The sequence below is a fragment of the Crinia signifera genome, chromosome 4 (genome assembly GCF_055691185.1).
Source record: "Crinia signifera chromosome 4, ASM5569118v1, whole genome shotgun sequence".
Lineage (NCBI taxonomy): Eukaryota > Metazoa > Chordata > Amphibia > Anura > Myobatrachidae > Crinia > Crinia signifera.
Genome location: NC_139220.1, coordinates 323164499 through 323186529, shown reverse-complemented (window position 1 = coordinate 323186529; position 22031 = coordinate 323164499). Strand labels below are relative to the sequence as shown.

Here is a 22031-nt window from a genome sequence, read left to right as displayed (position 1 = left end):
CCGGATACACCCTCGCTCACCATGACACAGAGATATACACTGCCCCTCACAGGACTGGTCCGGATACATCCTCGCTCACCATGACAAACAGAGATATACACTGCCCCTCACAGGACTGGTCAGGATACGTCCTCGCTCACTATAACACACAGAGATATACACTGCCTCTCACAGGACTGGTCTGGATACATCCTTGCTCACTATAACACACAGAGATATACACTGCCCCTCACAGGACTGGTCTGGATACATCCTCGCTCACCATGACAAACAGAGATATACACTGCCCCTCACAGCACTGGTCCGGATACATCCTCGCTCACCATGACACAGCTATATACACTTCCTTTTTATTTGCTAAACTGCTTTAGAGATTGTTAGTTGACTTTTGGATTCACTGTTAATCTATTTAATGTACGGCCCATTTGGCAGTGTTCTCCTTACACACCTCAGATTCTTCCACTAGTAACAATAAGATGTTCGCAGCTTATTGGTTAAACAGAATTAGGGCCCTAGTATTGTCCAAAACAGGATCGGGCTTATACACCTGGCAATATTCATGGCCCTAAGTGGGGGAGGAGCCGGCAGTGCGTGAAACGCTGGGCGTACCCATGGGAAATCAAACACCATGCCGACATGCTCAGACGCAAAACATCGCTCCCCGTGCTATATAGTCTTCCCTGCACAGGCTATTTTTCTATTTGATAAAGACTAAACTGGAGCTTGAATCGGCATCGAATGTGGCTGAAAAGCATTCGATTTTGATCTGATTTCGATTAGATTTTGGCTATATGGGCACAGTTGAACAGAAAAATAGACTAATGGTATGTACACAAGATGTGATAGCCTTGCTATTCGACCCCGATTCAATTGGGATCATATCGGTATCGATCACACGGTAAGCCAAACGCGCGCATTTGATTTTGACAGATCTATGCGATACAGTCATGGCTGCACTGTCTATTTGGTTATTCGATTTCAACTAAATGGGAGCGCACATTGATACGAGATTAAAAGATTAAAACTATGTTTATCTCCATTCAATGTCTATGCGATACCGATTCAATGTTGACTATATAGTCAAAATTGAATGGCAAATCTCACCGTGTGCAAAAACATAAATCAAACCATGTGCATGTCCTCCGGGGAGGGTACTTATTACTGGATGGACCCGGGCTTGCTGGATGGGCCCATGGGGGCACTGGTTCAACCCCCCAACTTCCTCCCTCCCGGGCAGCAGTATGAGCTCTCATGCTGTCAGTGTGTTACAGTTTATAAGACGCTCACTGCACAATCCTGCACCGCTCCCCGCTGCCACCACCTCTCCTCCGCAGCGCTCCCAACTGCCACCACCTCTCCTCCGCACCACTCCCTGCTGCCACCACCTCTCCTCCATACATCTCCCTGCTGCCACCACCTCTCCTCCGCACCGCTCCCCGCTGCCACCACCTCTCCTCCGCACCGTTCCCTGCTGCCACCACCTCTCCTCCACAATGCTCCCTGCTGCCACCACCTCTCCTCCGCACCGCTCTCTGCTGCCACCACCTCTCCTCCGCACCGCTCCCTGCTGCCACCACCTCTCCTCCGCACCTCGCCCCGCTGGCTCCACCATGCTTCTGACTGCCAGCCCCATGTAAGTAAAACTGCGGGGTGGCTGGTTTGGGGAGGTGGGGGGGGACTCAATCCCGGGTATCCTGGCAATCCTGGGACTGAGCGTTTTTCAATCCTGAATCCTAGGATTGAAAAGCTGACCCAGGATTGTTATCCCTAACCAAGGGGCCAATCATATTATAATGGTACACCATGGGGTCAATTCTATTATAATGGTACACCATGGGGTCAAGCCTATTATAAAGGTGCACCAAGGGGACAATCGTATTATATAGGTACACACTGGGGTCAAGCCTATTATAAAGATACACCATGGGGTCAATCCTATTATAGAGGTACACCTAGGGGTCAATCCTATTATAGAGGTACACCATGGGGTCAATCCTATTATAGAGGTACACCAAGGGGTCAATCCTATTACAGAGGTACACCATGGGGTCAATCCTATTATAATTGTACACAATGGGGTCAATCCTATTATATAGGTACACAATGGGGTCAATCCTATTATATAGGTACACCAAAGGGTCAATCCTATTATATAGGTACACCAAGGGGTCAATCCTATTATAAAGGTACACCAAGGGGTCAATCCTATTATATAGGTACACCAAGGGGTCAATCCTATTATATAGGTACACCTAGGGATTAATCCTATTATATAGGTACACCTAGGGGTCAATCCTATTATAAAGGTACACCTAGGGGTCAATCCTATTATAAAGGTACACTTAGGGGTCAATCCTATTATAAAGGTACACCTAGGGGTCAATCCTATTATAAAGGTGCACCAAGGGGACAATCCTATTATATATAGGTTCACCTAGGGGTCAATCCTATTATAAAGGTACACCTAGGGGTCAATCCTATTATAAAGGTACACCTAGGGGTCAATCCTATTATAAAGGTACACCTAGGGGTCAATCCTATTATAATGGTGCACCAAGGGGTCAATCCTATTATAAAGGTGCACCTAGGGGCCAATCCTATTATAAAGGTACACCTAGGGGTCAATCCTATTATATAGTTACACCAAGGGGTCAATCCTATTATAAAGGTACACCTAGGGGTCAATCCTATTATAAAGGTACACCTAGGGGTCAATCCTATTATAAAGGTGCACCTAGGGGTCAAGCCTATTATAAAAGGTGCACCTAGGGGTCAATCCTATTATAAAGGTGCAACTAGGGGTCAATCCTATTATAAAGGTGCACCAAGGGGTCAATCCTATTATAAAGGTACACCTAGGGGTCAATCCTATTATAAAGGTACACCTAGGGGTCAATCCTATTATAAAGGTGCACCAAGGGATCAATCCTATTATATAGGTACACCTAGGGGTCAATCCTATTATAAAGGTGCACCAAGGGGTCAATCCTATTATAAAGGTACACCTACGGGGCAATCCTATTATATAGGTACACCTAGGGGTCAATCCTATTATATAGGTACACCTAGGGGTCAATCCTATTATAAAGGTGCACCAAGGGGGCAATCCTATTATATAGGTACACCTAGGGGTCAATCCTATTATATAGGTACACCTAGGGGTCAATCCTATTATAAAGGTACACCTAGGGGGTCAATCCTATTATATAGGTACACCAAGGGGACAATCCTATTATAAAGGTACACCTAGGGGTCAATCCTATTATATAGGTACACCTAGGGGTCAATCCTATTATATAGGTACACCTAGGGGGTCAATCCTATTATATAGGTACACCAAGGGGACAATCCTATTATAAAGGTACACCAAGGGGTCAATCCTATTATAAAGGTACACCAAGGGGTCAAAGTAGTGGGGTACTATGGGGTATCGAGCACTTTGTGTGAATGTCGGCCGCTGTAATGGGCTGTCACTGCCGTGATGACTCAGTAAAGGGTTCCGAGCGCAGGGAGAGGATGCGGAACACTAATTTGAGGTCCTTGTGAAGAAATCTACAATCTGACACCATAAAAACATGAAAAACTCATGTCAACCTTTTACTTGTGTCGACCTTTGCCTATGTCGACCATTTGCATATTGACTATAAGGTGTTGACCTATTGATGTTGATCCTTTATACCATAACCTCAGCATTTGTGGGCTACGGACAGAAGCGAACAGTGTTTACCCTGCATGTAAAATAACATAGATGTCAGGTTGCCACATTTAAGTGGCTAGTAGCAGGCCTGCACACTATTTAAATAAATTTTCTCATATGTTCTTTAAGAGAAAATTAGTAGTTTTTAGAGAGAACCCCTATATTACATTTGAGATTTGGGGGGTGCTGTACCCAACAGTCATAGGCTGAACATTTTATACGAAAAAAAGGAAAAGAAAGGGACTGTTTTGTGGGACGCACACTGATACGATTAAGATAAAACTTAGCTTTTAATAAATTTATTTTCAAATTCCCTTTTAATAATTTGAGGGAAATAGTAGTGAAATAAAGAAGTTAAAATCACGGATACACACAAAACCACATGTAACATACACACATATATAGGGCCTTATTTTGGTTCACTCTTTCTGACAAAATCCTTCTTAGATGGACAAAACCTACACGTGTTTCACTAAACAGCTTTCTCAAGGCCTTGAGAAAGCTGTTTAGTGAAACACGTGTAGGAAGATTGTTTACTGGAATATGTATTAGCATTATTTAACCCATTGTAATGATCAGTTAAAATGGCAGTACTGCATACCTATTAAGGGTGCAGGCAGACCTGGGGAGACGGATAGGTAGCAGCATTATAGAAAACGAACTGCACCTATAGAGTCAGGTTATCTGTTTAAAATAGCCTGTTAAGCAAATTATTGCTATATTAACCTGAATAAGATCTGATTATAGTGATGTGAATATTTCCAGCTAGTTAACCACCACTAGGTGGCAGCTGAGTACTGTTGAATTACATCTGATTCATATAAATAAATTCACATTAATAATCACTATATACTCAGGAGCTGAAATCTCCCCAATCTGAATATCACTAGACATTCAAGCCAATTAAGGCTACAAGTGATAACTGTATCCCTACAAGGGTGTGCTATAATAAATACAATATTTCCAGTAACACATCGCTGTGGTTTTAAAATACACCCCTTTATTTTTCAAGCACTATATATGTGTGTATGTTACATGTGGTTTTGCGTGTGTCCGTGATTTTAACTTCTTTATTTCACTACTATTTCCCTCAAATTATTAAAAGGGAATTTGAAAATAAATTTATTAAAAGCTAAGTTTTATCTTAATCGTATCAGTGTGCGTCCCACAAAACAGCCTCTTTCTTTTCCTTTTTTTCGTATAAAATGTAAAATAACATAAAAGCATTTATATAGTCATGTAGTATATAGTAACAACACATGATGACGTGTGATTGGTGACACAATGATGTACACAGTATTCTCTGCCTTACAGATCTTTTATCAGAATGTCTGGGAAAAACACCAGTTTCTGTATCAGAAGCTAACGGAGGAGAGAAGACGTCACAGGCGTGCAGGTAATTAGAAGGGAGGTTATGTCCAGGAACACTAACCCCGGGGGTCTGTGAGCTGACCCCTCACAATATACTACTGATGTACTCTATATACAATGCCCGTCAAAAACGGCTTTCACTTTCTGTTATTACATCTTTTAGCAGAAAAAGGAGAACTTTGGTCAGTGGAGTGGCCTCTAGTGGTCAGTGGAGGTTCTTCACCTCTTAGAGGTCATACCTCGGCCAGATAAATAGGGTTATAGACCAGATAGACAAACGTAATGCAAAAGATAAGAGGGAGAACTTGCACAGAACTACATGCCCCAAAGCACACCAGTTAAGCATACATACTACACATATATTACTGTGATTTGGGGAACTCGTAGTTGTTATAGAAATATAAATTTTATGTCAAAAACAGATTAAATATGGCGAGAACTTTAATTCACGGTAACACCTTGTGAACAGATTACCTGTCCTTGATGAACTTACACTTACAAGAAAGACACTTTATATACAGGATACAGTTATCATTTGACCAATAGTTTATTATTAATGGAAGATGTTTTCCTTTCTACCATTCCCTGACATGCCTATGATGTCTACACCCGTGGGAATATTTTATGTGTTACTCTTTGAGTGGTTTTCGTTGGACAACCACTCTGGGGAAAGTAACAATGGAGTTGACTGTTGCCGATTCATACACTGTGTCTGTGAATGTCTGACAGGAGCTGGAGAAGGCCAATGTATCTAAAAATCGTGGCATACAATCATCAGAAATCTATGATCGAGCATGGCATGGGTTTGACAGAAAACTGCTATGATGGAAGCATGAAATCTGGTCTTCAGAATTATCGTCAATGGAGAGCATGTGTTCCTCAGAAATCTCAGTTGACCTGTGCATGGGAGGTCAACTGAGCATACATTCCTTTGAAATCTATCATAGAGACATGGCATGTTCTTTTGGTGGAGGCATGGCATGTGTTCCTCAAGAATCTCTATTAATCGTGGCATGGCATCTGTTCCTCAAGAATCTCTATTAATTGTAACATGGCATCTGTTCCTCAATTATATCCTATAATGGAGGTATGACATGTTCCTCAGAAAACATATTTGATGGAAGCATGGAATGTGTTCCTCATGAATCTCCTATGATGATGGCATGGAATATGTTCCTCAATAATGTCCTTTGATGGAGGCATGGAAGGTGTTCCTCAGAGATCTCCTATGATGGAAGTATGGAAGGTGTTCATCAATAATGTTCTATGATGGAGGCATGGCATGTGTTCCTCAAGAATCTCTATTAATCATGGCATGGCATCTGTTTCTCAATTATATCCTATAATGAGGCATGACATGTTCATCAGAAAATGTATTTGATGGAGGCATGGCACGTGTTCCTCAAGAATCTCCTATGATGAGGGTATGGAATATGTTCCTCAAGACTCTCCTATGATGAGGGCATGGAATGTGTTCCTCAATAATATTGGAATGTGTTCCTCAATAATATTCTATGATGGAGGCATGAAATGTGTTCCTCAGAGATCTCCTATAATGGAGGCATGGAATGTGTTCCTTAATGATATTCTATGATCGAGGCATGGAATGTGTTCCTCGGAGATCTCCTATGATGGAGGCATTGATTGTGTCCCTCAATAATATTCTATGATGGAGGCATGGATTGTTTTCCTCAGAGATCTCCCATGATGGAGGCATGGAATGTGTTCCTCCTCTATGATGGAGGCATGGAATGTGTTCCTCAGAGATCTCCTATGATGGAGGCATGGAATGTGTTCCTCAATAATATTATATGATGGAGGCATAGCATGCAATCATCAGAAATCTCCTATGATGGAGACATGGCATGTTTTTTTGATAGTGGCATGGCATGTGTACCTCAGAAAACTCCTTTGATGGAGGCATGGCATGAGTTTCTCAGAAATCTTGATTAATCTAGTACTTACATTCGTTCACAAACCTTGAGAAGTTAAAACTTTGGTAGTGAAGACTCAAGTTCTTGTTTTTGTTTAAATAGGTCAGTACCACCAAAACTCACAGCTGATACTTATCCCTTTGAGTGACACTCCTGACTTACTTATCCCCTTAACTGTGCTGGTAATCCTGGACACATTCACATAGCCGTTTCCATCAAGAACTCAAATGTTGGATCATTCCAATAATTAGTCACTCCAGTTCTTTGAGATGTTCAGATAACCAGGCTCCAGCACATGTGAAAAATGAAGTCCTGCGAATTGTTCTTACATACATAGGATACGAATGTAGGAACATGTCACAGGACAATGATCAGCGCTGCAGAATATGTGTGCGCTATGTAAGAAACTGTTAATAAATAAATATGCTGGAAGCTGGAACTCTTTTATAAGGATATCTCACGGGATTAACACTGAGAACCAGATGTCACTTTCAAGCAGCCATAACAGTGTTTCTGTGTCATAATGTGGGGTTATATTTAATCACTTGCATTTTTTTGATTCCTTTCCCAGCAAAGGATAAGAAGAATCGAACAAATAATCGTAAACCAATTTCAGCAGCTCATTACGAAGGTAATACATTCTCAGGGCCGTTTCTAGAGGCGGACAAGCCGTGCAGCAGCCCGGGGCGCCGCATGGCTTGTCCGCCTCTGTTAACAGCCGGGGCGCCCGTCAGCTCCCCCCAACGCTGCTGCCTCCCTTCTTCCCCCTCTCCCCGGCCGCCACAAGCGCCGCTCAAGCGCCCAGCTGATTTCCCAGGGAAGGGGAGCGCATCGCGCGCCTCTCCTTCCCCTCGCTCACTGGGCTGTCAGCCAATCAGTGAGCTCGCGGGCCGGCAGCCAATCAGGAGCCAGCCCGCGAGCTATGAAGGAGAGGCGTGCGATGCGCTCCGCTCCCCTCCCCTCCCCAGGAAAGCAAAGCAGCAGCAGCAACAACAACGATGGCAGCGGAGGGGGAGACCCAGTCAGTGAGTTGTGCTGCTTCTAGCACTTTGGGGCATATGTGTGACACTGTGGGGGCATATGTGTGGCACTTTGGGGGAATATGTGGCACTGTGGGGGCATATGTGTGGCACTGTTGGGGCGTATCCGTGGCACCGTGGGGGCATATCCGTGGCACCGTGGGGGCATATTTGTGGCACCGTGGGGGCATATGTGTGCCACTGTGGGGGCATATGTGTGCCACTGTGGGGGCATATTTGGCACTGTGGGGCATATATGTGTGGCACAGTGGGGGCATATGTGTATGGCACTGTGGGGGCATATATGTATGGCACTGTGGGGGCATATATGTATGGCACTGTGGGGGCATATCTGGCACTTGGGGCATATTAGTAAACGGCATCTGTTGTGCGGCAGCGGCGCGTGGGTCAGAATGTGTAATAGGCATTACGGTGTGGGGAGTAATTGTTTAATTGCCATCACAGTGTGGGGTCTAATGGGCATCATGGTGTGCGACATAATGTGTAATTGTCATCACGGTGTGTGTGACATAATGTGTAATTGTCATCATGGTGTGCGACATAATTTGTAATTGTCATCACGGTGTGCGACATAATGTGTAATTGTCAACACGGTATGCGGCGTCATGTGTAATTGGCATCATGGATAAATAGTGTATAATGATTTAAGTAGCCTGTCATTGTTTGGCCTTGATCTGTGAAGCGTACTAGGGGCGGGATGTACTAATGGGAAAATGCGGTAAAACACCCGTTTTACCGTATTTTCCTATGTATCAATACCCGTCCGCCCCGTTTTCGCTAGGCACGGTATCGCCACATTGGTGTCTTTCGCCGTCTGCCGTCCGCGCGCCCCCCCCTCCCCCCGTCCTCCTTTGATCTCCTCCCCCAGGTGTCACAGCCGGCAGGACATCCGGCTGCAGGGGGGAGGAGGAGACGCAGGGGGACACTGGCAGCCGCCGGGATGTGACGGAGACCCCCGCAGACCACATCACAGGTATCGCGGGGGTCTCTGTCACCGCAACCCGATGTTAGCCGCATATGTGTACCTATGCGGCAGCATCGCGGCGGCTGCCAGGCGAAGGGCGGCGATGTATATTAATACATCCCGCCCTACGTCACTGTATGGGCCTTTATATTTTTATGTCACTGTGTGGCCTTCAGCCCGCCAACTTAAGTGCGGGAGGACAATGACAATTCCTGCGGTAACCAATGTCGGGACATGCAGGTTGCAAAAGTGAGATGTAAGGTAATAGTTTTCCTGCTAGACCACGACCCTTATATTAAACCACACCCCTTTTAAAATAAACCACACCCCCTACTTTGACGCGCGCGCCGTAGGCGCGTGCAATTTCTTCTATGTCATGTTATGTATTTGGGGGGGGGGGGGGGGGGGCGCATTTTTCTTTCTTTGCCCTGGGAGCTAAATTGTCTAGAAACGGCCCTGTACATTCTTTATAGAGACATAACATGGAACTGCTTCTTTATATGCCTGATTATTATGGCCAATATATTACCCATTAACACTCATAAATACAGCACTTTCTCCTACACCGTTATTATTCACATCTTCCGTTAACATATATTACTAAGACCTCATCTACCGGATCTCTAATTGTTGCATTGCTCAAGCCCACATTACATCTCCACCCTCTCTTTATGACTTTACAGTTAAATCACCAAAGGGCGGAACACAGATGAATTCGGGTAAGTACTGCACAGCTGTGTTTCTCTCTCATTTCAATGTGGAACCCAAAATGTACTGTATAACCTTTACTATTACAGATATTAATGGTACTATCCGTTACTGGACTGAGGTCCCACGGAACTCAACCAGCCCCGCCAGATACAATGATGGAAGTGGGGAGTTTATCGTGAGCCAGAAAGGGCTGTACTATCTGTATTGTCAGGTGAGGGGTCTAACACCTCAGGGGATCTATTACTGTGTCGTCTTCTTTATCATCATCATCACTCACTCTTCCATCCACAGCCAACTCACACTCTCTCCACCTATGAAGGACATCTTCTCATCTTAAGTTACTTAACCCCGCTCAATTATAACAATAATGCTTATTTATTCTCATGTACTGTTTAATAAATATGAATAATTATTACTACAGTGAGATCCGTGCAATGCTTCTCTGTGTAATAGACACTTTACTACAATGTCCCACAGCCATGCCATTGACTGGTTAGCCCTGGCCAGGGTCCCTGGGGGAGTGGGGACCTCCCAAGGCCAGATATGAAGCCCGGGCTATTCCCGGCACCCCTGCGCGGTGGGCGCCTGTTTGATATCTTTTGAAGTGTAAAAACAAGAATATTGGATTCGGTACTTGTGTACTTTCACGGCTCCCATCGCATGCAATATGTAGTGGCATGCGATGGCATGCGATGGCATGCGATGCGATTTTCCCGTGTTTTTATGCATTTTTATAGAATCACATGAGATCGCATCTCATGCGATCTGATGCGATGCGATGTCATTTTTCACAGAAATTATGGACATGAGTTGACATCATGTAAAATGCACCCAAAAATGTCATTTTTCACACTGTACCACCCCCACTATTAACGCCAACCCGAAGCGTGGCAAGTGCAGCGAGCCCGCGAGGGGCGACGGTACGCGTCCTACGACCTTTTCATACTCCCACTATCCACGTCGGCGTGGAGAATAGAAAGTGAGCCCGAAGCGTGGTGAGCGCAGCGAGCCCTCGCGGGCTTCACAGGTATCCGCGTCCCCTCGCGGGGCTCGCTGCGCTCGTCACACTTTCTATTCTCAACTCCACGCTGATGTGGATAGTGGGGGTATAAAAAGGTCGTAGGACGCGTACCGCCACCCCTCGCGGCCTCGCTGCGCTCACCACGCTTCGGGTTGGCGTTGATAGTGGGGGTGGTACAGTGTGAAAAATGACATTTGGGGTGCATTTTACATGATGTCAACTCATGTCCATAATTTCTGTGAAAAATGACATCGCATCGCATCATATGGCATGCGATCTCATGCGATGCGATTTTTCCCTGTACGATGCACATCGTGGGAGCCGTGAAATTACACAAGTACCTTGGATTCTGCTGTGGAACAATAAGACCCGGCATGTCCCTCTCTCTACCTACCACATCCTTACTCATATATACCCTCCTTACTACCACATTCTGTCCTTCCACTGTCTACATCATGTCCCTCTCTCTACCTACCACATCCTTACTCATATATACCCTCCTTACTGCGACATTCTGCCCTTCCACTGTCTACATCATGTCCCTCTCTCTACCTACCACATCCTTACTCATATATACCCTCCTTACTACCACATTCTGTCCTTCCACTGTCTACATCATGTCCCTCTCTCTCCCTACCACATCCTTACTCATATATACCCTCCTTACTACCATGTTCTCGCCTTCTGCTGTCTACATCATGTTCCTCTCTCTAACTACCACATCCTTACTCATATATACCCTCCTTACTACCACATTCCGCCCTTCCACTGTCTACATCATGTCCCTCTCTCTACCTGCCACATCCTTACGCATATATACCCTCCCTACTACCATGTTCTGTCCTTCCGCTGTCTACATCATGTCCCTCTCTCTCCCTACCACATCCTTACTCATATATACCCTCCTTACTACCATATTCTGCCCTTTCACTGTCTACATCATGTTCCTCTCTCTACCTACCACATCCTTACTCATATATACCCTCCTTACTACCACATTCTGTCCTTCCACTGTCTACATCATGTCCCTCTCTCTCCCTACCCAATCCTTACTCATATATACCCTCCTTACTACCACATTCTGCCCTTCCACTGTCTACATCATGTCCCTCTCTCTAACTACTACATCCTTACTCATATATACCCTCCTTACTACCATGTTCTGTCCTTCCGCTGTCTACATCATGTCCCTTTCTCTACCTACCACATCCTTACTCATATATACCCTACTTACTACCACGTTTTGCCCTTCCACTGTCTACATCATGTTCCTCTCTCTACCTACCACATCCTTACTCATATATTCCCTCCTTACTACCATGTTCTGTCCTTCCACTGTCTACATCATGTTCCTCTCTCTACCTACCACATCCTTACTCATATATACCCTCCTTACTACCATGTTCTGTCCTTCCGCTGTCTACATCATGTCCCTTTCTCTACCTACCACATCCTTACTCATATATACCCTACTTACTACCACGTTTTGCCCTTCCACTGTCTACATCATGTTTCTCTCTCTACCTACCACATCTTTACTCATATATACCCCCACGTTCTACCCTACCACTGTCTACATCATGTTTCTCTCTCTTCCCATCACATCCTTACTCATATAACCCTCCTTACTACCACGTTTTGCCCTACCACTGTCTAGATCATGTTTCTCTCTACCTATCACATCTTTACTCATATATACCCTCTTTACTACCACGTTCTGCCCTACAACTGTCTTCATCATGTTCCTCTCTCTTCCCACCTCATATTTATGCATATATACCCTCCTTTTGTTGTTCACCACCACATCAAGTATATACACTTCACTTCTAGTCAGTTAATTTTTGAAGATGGTTTCCTCATTTCTACCAATCTTTTTATGTCTGCCCCTCTAGGTGCATTTCAATGAGGAGCGCAGCAGCTACATCAAGCTGGACCTACACCTGGATGGCAATCTGATATTCCGCTGCCTACAAGAATTTTCTACTACCGCCGCCAGTATCCGTGACTGCAGCGTTTCTGGGCTTGTGGTACTTCAACCCCGCAACTCCCTTCGTATCAGCACCATCCCCAAGGCCAGCTTGCGAGTAGATCATTTCCTCACCTACTTTGGACTCTTCCAGGTTCACTGAAGCTTGGCTTTATAGGGGGTGGAAGAGGAAAGATAGAAAGAATTTCTGTCCCCTTCTAGACTTTACTACTCCATATCTGGACTATAGGCGCCAGAGATCATTTCATATATGGTGGCAGATGATTCTGGAGGACACCTCAAATGAAGGACTACAGAGATTGGATGCACTGTAACTCCAGATGCCGGATCGAATATTAACCAATAAATAGTATTACACATCCAGAAAATGAGAAGACCACCACCAGATATAAACCACTATGTGCTTAAATTCCAGTTCTGGAGAGTTTATTGCAAAACAGCACATACATGAGAAAGTCTAGACTGTATTATAGTCCGAAGTCGGCGGAAGATCAAGATTGCAGACTGTGCTGTAGATCACGCAATGGGAATAACTGGGTCAGCAACGTCATTGTCCGAGCCAAATCTAGAATCAGAATAGTCTTCAATACCGCCAGAGATAAGGACATGACTAGAAGCAATGCAAGTGAAGGAACATGTATTTTTCAGGATCGAGGTCAATGGAAAACTTTAACCAAAGACAAAGCAGAACTTTCCGTAGCGCAAACCATAAATTCACATGAAAAGGGAAATGCAAGTGGCAGAAGCTCTGAGGCGGTGGTAGCAAGCAGAGGTGGTTAGGAATGAAGGGACTAGAATTTATGTGAAGACAAAGGAGGACTGTGCTCAGATAAGGGAACCACAAGCGGTTTTACAATGGTTTATTGTGGGCAATGTATGTTTTGCTGTTCTGGATAGCAACTACAGTATGCACACAACAGGTCATGCATGTTGCAAGACGACTAAACATGTGCGATACAGACAATGGTACACAGGCCTGATTCAGATGTGAGCGCAGTGCTGACATTGGCGCTATGAATGATTATTCGCTACTGTGTCCTAAAAACCACCATGATGGTTCCTGTATGTTGTTTACAAAGTTTCTTGCATCAGGGTGGTTACTGGGAGGCGCCCTATGGCGTGCTATTACAGTGCCACGAGTGTGTTGTGGAACGTCAGAGGCCATGTCTATTTGATTTTCAGAAGGAAACACGGAGCAGGTCTTAGGTTTTTGCAGATGTTGGTGGTGCACCGATGGCGGCATGCTCAGAAACACAGGTGCAGTTGCACCGATCACTATAAATGGGGATCTCAGTGCTTGGGCTCTGTCGCAAGTTGGCGCACAAGGGAAAGGCTGACATTATCGCTGTTTGCTGTAGCGTCCACTCCTGAATGAGGCCCACAGTTCTTAAACAGAATATAAATGATTCGTGTCCCAGTTTAACAAGGTTCTACAGGAACTAACATGGATCATAATCCCCCATTTATACTTATAGTTTCTGTCGCCCCCTCATAGGGTGAAATTACACCATCGGCACAAGCCGCCTATGCTGCCTTACCGCGTGTTCTGTGCTTACCACAACCCGGGCGGGTGCTGTCCCTGGTGCGTACTGTAATTAATATGCCAGCAGCTGCACTCACACTCACATCCTGCGTGTAGTACTTACCCAGCATGCCTCGGGACTGATCCTGAGACATTACTGCGGAGCCAAAGATGCGGGAAAGAACACGAGTGTGCACCAACGCCTTTACTCTGTGTGTATATGTATGTATGTATGTATGTATGCGTGTGTGATATATATATCAGGACTACAGGACACATATTATAACTATATCAGATAAATAGTATCAGGGGTCTGCAGAGACGGTATGCAGCCATTACGTCGACAGTATTGACCTTTATCATGTGTCCACCTTTTGACCGTTCAGCTAAATACTGTCGACTTAATGACCCGAAGAGACACAATAATGTATTACAGGGCTAGCGGGATCAGGATGTGCAGCCAGTAGCTACGCAGTGCCGCGGTACCTACCAGATCCCACTGCACCCCCCCATCCTCTCAGAGACACTGCATGGACTGTTCCTGATCATCGATGTTTTATACAGGACATCACCTGGCTGAATTCATATATTACTGATCACTTTATATTAAAACTATATTTTATACATAGCCTGGTATTGTAATTACTGACTGCAGCACATCTCGGATGGCTTCTGTTCACATCAGGTTCTGCGATGTTGCTTGCGGTACCCCAAAAGCCGCAGCGTGACTTGAGAAAACAGGGCCGCGCCAAAACTTCGCTGTCACCAGCAGCGTGATTTATCCGGTCACCCTGAGTAACTCGAGGATGACCCAGGTGGGCGATGGTCACGCGGGTGATCCCATTACACGATTAAGAAGGAGCCATCCAGCCTCAGCCAGGCAGCAGAACCTGGTTCGCTGCAAAGCCATGGGCATGCTTGGGGGGAGAGGGGTGGGCTCTCAGGCACAACGCTCCAGTCCAGGTTTTCAGAACTGTACAGTAACAGGCTGATTGCAGTAGAAGAGATTTACCCCTTTTCCAGTGTGCTGCTCATGGCGCTGATTCCTGGTAAGGGCCAGTCAGTAGGCCTAAGAATTGTAGCGCACAGAGACACAGTGGCAGTGTTTTTGGCATCCATGTGTGAATCAGCCCCATTAGAGCTAACATTCAATATTCCTTACCCAGGGGCGTCATTTACCCCAATGGCACCTGGTGCGGCTCTGAAAGACTGACCTCATGCACCACAAAAGGGGGCGTGGCTTCATGGGTTGGACGCAACACATGGGGGGAACATACAGACTCCACACAGATAGTGCAGTCCTGGAAATCAAACCCAAGACCTCAGTGCTGTGAGGCAGTTATACTACACATTACACCAAGCCAATATATTACACCCACATTAGCACGGAGGTCTTGGGTTTCATTTCCAGGACTGCCCTATCTGTGTGGAGTCTGTATGTCCCCCAACCTGTGTCCAACCCATGAAGCCACGCCCCCTTTTTCTACACGTGAGGTCAGTCATTCAGAGCCATTCTATAAGAGCCAGTGGCAACCATCAGCTTTGAAGTAACATTTATCGAGTACATTCTATCAAATTATACAGAGCAGCTGATTGGTTGCCATGAGCAACTACTCCACTGGCTCACTTCTCCACTGTTTTCATTGCTTCATGTGTAGACCCATATATCTCTCTCCAAGCATAGACCACCACTCATATTGTTTTCATTATTATTTATACGGCGCAACAAGGGTTCTGCAGCGCCTATAACTGTACATATATGAGCCAAACAGGAAAACAGTGACTTACAGCACAAGACAATGCCGGACAGGTAGAAGGTATATACACATTACTGCAGCAGGGGACCGGACCATGAGATAATCATTAGGGAGGCAGAGACCTGAGGTTATGTGCTGTTGTAGGGAGTAACGTGTGGGAAATACTCTATCTGGTAAAGTTACTACGATGGGAGGTTCTATTGGAGATGTGCGTTACCCATAACAACCAATCAGACCCTGGGCCAGATGTATCAAGCTTCAAAAATGTATAAAATGAAGAGCAAAAAACAACCAGCCACACGGCTCCCAACTGTCATTTTTTCAAACCCAGAGAGGGCCCTGCTTGTCAGAGCTTGCACTCTAAAGGGGAGGGGCAGACAGACAGAGGTGACACAGAAGGGGGTAGAAGTGAGCATGGAACAGAGGGTTAGGATGACAGCTGGAAGGTATTGATAAAGCAGTGGGTCTAATTCCATGATCTCTTGTCCCTGGCTGCTGTAATCTGATGTTATACAGTGTTTGGGGCACTACAAATCCCAGAGCCACCAGCCAGCATTTTCTTATCTCTGAATCAGATGCCACCACCTCTTAATAAAATATATTTATTATTATTTACAGTGTCTTATATAGCGCAGCAGATTCCGTTACAGCGTCTTATATAGCGCAGCAGATTCCGTTACAGGGTCTTATATAGCGCAGCAGATTCCGTTACAGTGTCTTATATAGCGCAGCAGATTCCGTTACAGAGTCTTATATAGCGCGGCAGATTCCGTTACAGTGTCTTATATAGCGCAGCAGATTCCGTTACAGTGTGTTATATAGCGCAGCAGATTCAGTTACAGGGTCTTATATAGCGCAGCAGATTCCGTTACAGAGTCTTATATAGCGCAGTATATTCCGTTACAGCGTCTTATATAGCGCAGCAGATTCCGTTACAGTGTCTTATATAGCGCAGCAGATTCCGTTACAGTGTCTTATATAGCGCAGCAGATTCCGTTACAGTGTCTTATATAGCGCAGCAGATTCCGTTACAGCGTCTTATATAGAGCAGCAGATTCCATTACCGTGTCTTATATAGCGCAGTATATTCCGTTACAGCGTCTTATATAGCGCAGCAGATTCCGTTACAGTGTCTTATATAGCGCAGCAGATTCCGTTACAGTGTCTTATATAGCGCAGCAGATTCCGTTACAGTGTCTTATATAGCGCAGCAGATTCCGTTACAGCATCTTATATTGCGCAGCAGATTCCGTTACAGCGTCTTATATAGCGCAGCAGATTCCGTTACAGCATCTTATATTGCGCAGCAGATTCCGTTACAGCGTCTTATATAGCGCAGCAGATTCCGTTACAGTGTCTTATATAGCGCAGTATATTCCGTTACAGCGTCTTATATAGCGCAGCAGATTCCGTTACAGTGTCTTATATAGCGCAGCAGATTCCGTTACAGCGTCTTATATAGCGCAGCAGATTCCGTTACAGAGTCTTATATAGCGCAGCAGATTCCGTTACAGTGTCTTATATAGCGCAGCAGATTCCGTTACAGCGTCTTATATAGCGCAGCAGATTCCGTTACAGGGTCTTATATAGCGCAGCAGATTCCGTTACAGGTTCTTATATAGCGCAGCAGATTCCGTTACAGCGTCTTATATAGCGCAGCAGATTCCGTTACAGCGTCTTATATAGTGCAGCAGATTCCGTTACAGCGTTTTATATAGCGCAGCAGATTCCGTTACAGTGCCTTATATAGCGCAGCAGATTCCGTTACAGTGTCTTATATAGCGCAGCAGATTCCGTTACAGTGTCTTATATTGCGCAGCAGATTCCGTTACAGCGTCTTATATAGCGCAGCAGATTCCGTTACAGCATCTTATATTGCGCAGCAGATTCCGTTACAGCGTCTTATATAGCGCAGCAGATTCCGTTACAGGGTCTTATATAGCGCAGCAGATTCCGTTACAGGTTCTTATATAGCGCAGCAGATTCCGTTACAGGGTCTTATATAGCGCAGCAGATTCCGTTACAGCGTCTTATATAGTGCAGCAGATTCCGTTACAGCGTCTTATATAGCGCAGCAGATTCCGTTACAGTGTCATATAGCGCAGCAGATTCCGTTACAGTGTCTTATATAGCGCAGCAGATTCCGTTACAGCGTCTTATATAGCGCAGCAGATTCCGTTACAGTGTCTTATATAGCGCAGCAGATTCCGTTACAGTGTCTTATATAGCGCAGCAGATTCCGTTACAGTGTCTTATATAGCGCAGCAGATTCCGTTACAGTGTCTTATATAGCGCAGCAGATTCCGTTACAGTGTCTTATATAGCGCAGCAGATTCCATTACAGCGTCTTATATAGCGCAGCAGATTCCGTTACAGCGTCTTATATAGCGCAGCAGATTCCATTACAGTTTCTTATATAGCGCAGCAGATTCCGTTACAGTGTCTTATATAGCGCAGAAGATTCCGTTACAGCGTCTTATATAGCGCAGCAGATTCTGTTACAGTATCTTATATAGCGCAGCAGATTCCGTTACAGCGTCTTATATAGTGCAGCAGATTCCGTTAGTGTCTTATATAGCGCAGCAGATTCCGTTACAGCGTCTTATATAGCGCAGCAGATTCCGTTACAGCGTCTTATATAGCGCAGCAGATTCCGTTACAGCGTCTTATATAGCGCAGCAGATTCCGTTACAGTGTCTTATATAGCGCAGCAGATTCCATTACAGTGTCTTATATAGCGCAGCAGATTCCGTTACAGTGTCTTATATAGCGCAGCAGATTCCATTACAGTGTCTTATATAGTGCAGCAGATTCCGTTACAGCGTCTTATATAGCGCAGCAGATTCCGTTACAGCGTCTTATATAGCGCAGCAGATTCCGTTACAGCGTCTTATATAGGGCAGCAGATTCCGTTACAGTGTCTTATATAGCGCAGCAGATTCCGTTACAGCGTCTTATATAGCGCAGCAGATTCCGTTACAGTGTCTTATATAGCGCAGCAGATTCCGTTACAGTGTCTTATATAGCGCAGCAGATTCCGTTACAGTGTCTTATATAGTGCAGCAGATTCCGTTACAGTGTCTTATATAACGCAGCAGATTCCGTTACAGTGTCTTATATAGCGCAGCAGATTCCGTTACAGCGTCTTATATAGCGCAGCAGATTCCGTTACAGTGTCTTATATAGCGCAGCAGATTCCATTACAGTGTCTTATATAGCGCAGCAGATTCCGTTACAGTGTCTTATATAGCGCAGCAGATTCCATTACAGTGTCTTATATAGTGCAGCAGATTCCGTTACAGCGTCTTATATAGCGCAGCAGATTCCGTTACAGCGTCTTATATAGCGCAGCAGATTCCGTTACAGCGTCTTATATAGGGCAGCAGATTCCGTTACAGTGTCTTATATAGCGCAGCAGATTCCGTTACAGCGTCTTATATAGCGCAGCAGATTCCGTTACAGTGTCTTATATAGCGCAGCAGATTCCGTTACAGTGTCTTATATAGCGCAGCAGATTCCGTTACAGTGTCTTATATAGTGCAGCAGATTCCGTTACAGCGTCTTATATAGCGCAGCAGATTCCGTTACAGTGTCTTATATAGCGCAGCAGATTCCATTACAGTGTCTTATATAGCGCAGCAGATTCCGTTACAGTGTCTTATATAGCGCAGCAGATTCCATTACAGTGTCTTATATAGTGCAGCAGATTCCGTTACAGCGTCTTATATAGCGCAGCAGATTCCGTTACAGCGTCTTATATAGCGCAGCAGATTCCGTTACAGCGTCTTATATAGCGCAGCAGATTCCGTTACAGTGTCTTATATAGCGCAGCAGATTCCGTTACAGTGTCTTATATAGCGCAGCAGATTCCGTTACAGTGTCTTATATAGTGCAGCAGATTCCGTTACAGTGTCTTATATAACGCAGCAGATTCCGTTACAGTGTCTTATATAGCGCAGCAGATTCCGTTACAGCGTCTTATATAGCGCAGCAGATTCCGTTACAGCGTCTTATATAGGGCAGCAGATTCCGTTACAGTGTCTTATATAGCGCAGCAGATTCCGTTACAGCGTCTTATATAGCGCAGCAGATTCCGTTACAGTGTCTTATATAGCGCAGCAGATTCCGTTACAGTGTCTTATATAGCGCAGCAGATTCCGTTACAGTGTCTTATATAGTGCAGCAGATTCCGTTACAGTGTCTTATATAACGCAGCAGATTCCGTTACAGTGTCTTATATAGCGCAGCAGATTCCGTTACAGTGTCTTATATAGCGCAGCAGATTCCGTTACAGTGTCTTATATAGCGCAGCCCAGTAAAAAGTCGGATCCAGATGTTTTACCATGTTAAAAACAGGACTCTGTCAATGGGCAGTATTCAATGAGAAAAATTCTCTGTGTTTTATTTTTGTTTGTGCTTTTCTGGCGTTGGGCGGAGACTTTTGCTCTCAAAAAGCGAGCAACCCTATTCAACGTGCACTTCTCGACGTCTTTCTAAGTGATTTTCGCCGTGTCTCTCCGTGTAGCAATTCTCCATCTTTTCATGGAGAAGTGGAATATGAACTTTTACAATAAAAGGTTTTTTGTTTTAATTTTGGTGTAAAAAAATCAGGAATTTTAATCTGCGAAAGGGCATGATATTTTTATTCATGTGCACATGAATATATATTTAATTTAAAAAATATATATTTATATATATTTTTTTTTTACACAGAGCAGCCAGCAGGGGGCCGCTCATTAGATATTCATATATTCACTGCACCCGATCATTACATATGCACGATCGGGTTCTGGGGCAGGCAGGGAGACTTCCATCTCCCTGCCTGCCGCCGTCCTCAGGCTCTCTGCGGCGTCACCTCATACGCCGGATTGGCTGATACTCGCCGCGAGGGGTGGCGAGTATCAGTCACATTGAATAATGTATAAAGTGCCGTGACGGAGAATCTCCAAACATGGAGAATCTCCGCAAAAACATGGCGAGTGCACGGCGAGCAAAAAAAACCGCTCGCCATGCACGGAGAATAATCACATTGAATACTGCCCAATGTAATGGAGTCCGAGTTACAAAATCTGACACAAAACCGCTTTAAAAAGTCAGAAATAATGTGTTTAACAGGATGCACAAGCAGCATCTGCTGATTCAAATGATATGCAGCATTCCCATATTCTGTATATAACTGCAGATGCGATTTGGTCATTGGGTCACCAGCATGATGGTAGACAAGCATTAGGTTGACATGAGTTAAGGTAGACGTGCAGGAAGGTCGACATGATTTAAGGTCGACATGGTAATTAGGTTGACGTGGGTAAGGTCAACAGGGTCATTAGTTTGACATGTTTTTGCAGTGAGCCATGCGAGGGGACGCGGTGGTACATTTCGGTGTCCATGTTGACACGACATGTGCCGACAGGCAGTATTTCATGCTCTACCATCCACTAGGGCATGGTGGGAGAATAGTGTGCCCGAGGCATGGCGAGCGCAGTGAGCCATGTGAGGTGACGCGGTACTACGTTTCGGTCTCTATGTCAACAGGCGGTATTTCATGCCCTACCATCCACTGGGGCATGGTGGGAGAATAAAATAGTGTTCCGAGCATGGTGAGCGCAGCAAGCCATGCAAGGGGACGCGGTAATACGTTTTAGTGTTTATGTTATGTGGCTTGCCTCTATTCTGTGTGTAATTGCAACTGTATCTGCATACCAAATTATGTTACAGTGTTTGGCTGGAAAACACTGTAGCATAACATTTTGTATGCAGATACAGTTGTAACAACATACATACTATCGGCAAGCCAAATAACATTTTGTATGCACATACAGTTGCAATTACACATAGAATATAGGTATGCAGCGGCTTTATCTGCATATCAAATTATGTTACAGTGCTTGGCAGGAAAACACTGCAGCATAATGTTTTGATACATTTGCAATTACATACAGAATATAGGCACGCACCATATCAGTTTAATCAGCATACTCTGCTTGTGTGTCATATACACAGAATATAGTCATGCTGCATATCATTTTA

General features: G+C 44.8%; 1 pseudogene across 1 annotated transcript in view; it reads left to right on the top strand.

Annotated features, from left to right (window-relative positions):
- LOC146073388 (uncharacterized) overlaps nt 1–22031 on the top strand; it is a 38114-nt pseudogene that overhangs the window by 4709 nt on the left and 11374 nt on the right. The window contains exons 3-8 of the transcript XR_014473278.1: nt 5012–5093; nt 7574–7633; nt 9690–9725; nt 9804–9928; nt 12631–12858; nt 18081–18128. The product of XR_014473278.1 is annotated as an uncharacterized LOC146073388 (transcript). The remainder of the gene's footprint in view (nt 1–5011; nt 5094–7573; nt 7634–9689; nt 9726–9803; nt 9929–12630; nt 12859–18080; nt 18129–22031) is intronic.